We start from the raw sequence: 1,596 nt of genomic DNA, 5'->3' as shown, positions 1-1,596 counted from the left end.
AAGTGATGGGTTTGATGAAACCACAAGCAGTTCTGTCTTAGCCAGGTTGAGTTGAAGGTAATGGTCCGTCATCCAACAAGAAATGTCTGTTAGACATGCTGAGATGCGAGCAGCTATCGTCGGGTCATCAGGATGGAATGAGAGGTAGAGTTGCTTCATCAGCATGGCAGTGATATGAAAAGCCATGTTTCTGAATGACAGAACCTAGTGATGGCATGTAGACAGAGAAGAGAAGTGGTCCAAGTACTGAACCCTGAGGCACCCTAGTAGCTAGATGTTGTGACTTGGACACCTCACCTCTCCAAGATACCTATCATAGGACCTATCTGAGAGGTAAGACTCAAACCACTGGCGTGCGGTTCCTGAGATGCCATTTTCCAATAGGGTTGACAGGAGAATCTGGTGGTTCACCGTATCAAAAGCAGCGGACAGATCTAACAAGATAAGTATTGAAGATTTGGAAGCCGCTCTTGCCAGTCTTAGTGCTTCAACATCTAACAGCAATCTTGGTCGAATGTCCACTTCTGAAGCCAGATTTGTTGCTGTCCAGGAGTTTGTTCTGTGTGAGAAAGGCAGAGACTTGTTTGAACATAACAATTTAAATCGCCTTGACTAAATAATAAGCTAAAAAAAACACTTATAATCAGTGGAAATAAGTACTTTTGTTCAGTTCCGTTTATGTCGATTTATTTATAATCTTCCAGTTACACTGCATCTCACAGCAAGGTAGAAGTTTGACTAATGCTGCGTTCAGAATGACACACTAGCTTACTGCCCAGTACACAGTGCATACTAGTTTTTTTTTTTTTTTAAGAATAGCATGTGAAACAGTATACAATAAGCAACAAATAATGTTTCAGAGTAGTATGCCACAGTGTTGTCACTTGACAAACACTGAACATTAATTCAGCACAGCTGTCGAGGTTGTTCCCTTACAAATAAATGTGCTAACTATTCTTTACAAAGGCTCATTAATATACAAAGGGTTCAAATGAAGCCCTCCCTACACCTACCCAATAAATACTTTATTATTAATTATCCATGAGACACTTTATTTCCACTTTTTATAAATTTACTTTATTTTAATTTAAAATAAATGCCTTTCTGATCTGATAAGTGATGGGAAAAGGAAAAGAACAAGTTTGCCAAAAGGTGGATTCAAACTTGGATCGATTGCGTCTAAAGTGTTTTGTTTGAAACAAGATTATTTTTCTTACCCCACTGGCAGATTATTTTGCTTGTTTCGAGCAAAAACTCACTTAATTTTGACTAGTTTTTTCTGAAAACAAGACAATAATTTTTACTTATCTAGAAAATCCTTCTTGATTTAAGATTTTTTAGATATTTTGGCTGGAAACAAGACAAAAGATCTAAGCTAGAATTTTTTTTTTTGCAGTGTACTACAATCTGTGCCGCTCAGCGTGACAACTATGCCAAGCGCATTTTGTTTTAGCCTAAGTGGATGGTACAATTCACATTCCAGGGCCTAAATATCACGTTATTAGGGTCGCTTCAACCTGCTGACATGAAAAATAACCGGCAGCAAAAACTCCTCCCCGAACTTCCCGCTGCCCTGTATCGTGCTCTCTCATTGGC

This window comes from Sinocyclocheilus grahami, unplaced genomic scaffold, assembly GCF_001515645.1.
Source record: "Sinocyclocheilus grahami isolate Dianchi unplaced genomic scaffold, SAMN03320097.WGS_v1.1 scaffold1304.1, whole genome shotgun sequence".
NCBI lineage: Eukaryota > Metazoa > Chordata > Actinopteri > Cypriniformes > Cyprinidae > Sinocyclocheilus > Sinocyclocheilus grahami.
This window is presented reverse-complemented; position numbering follows the sequence as displayed.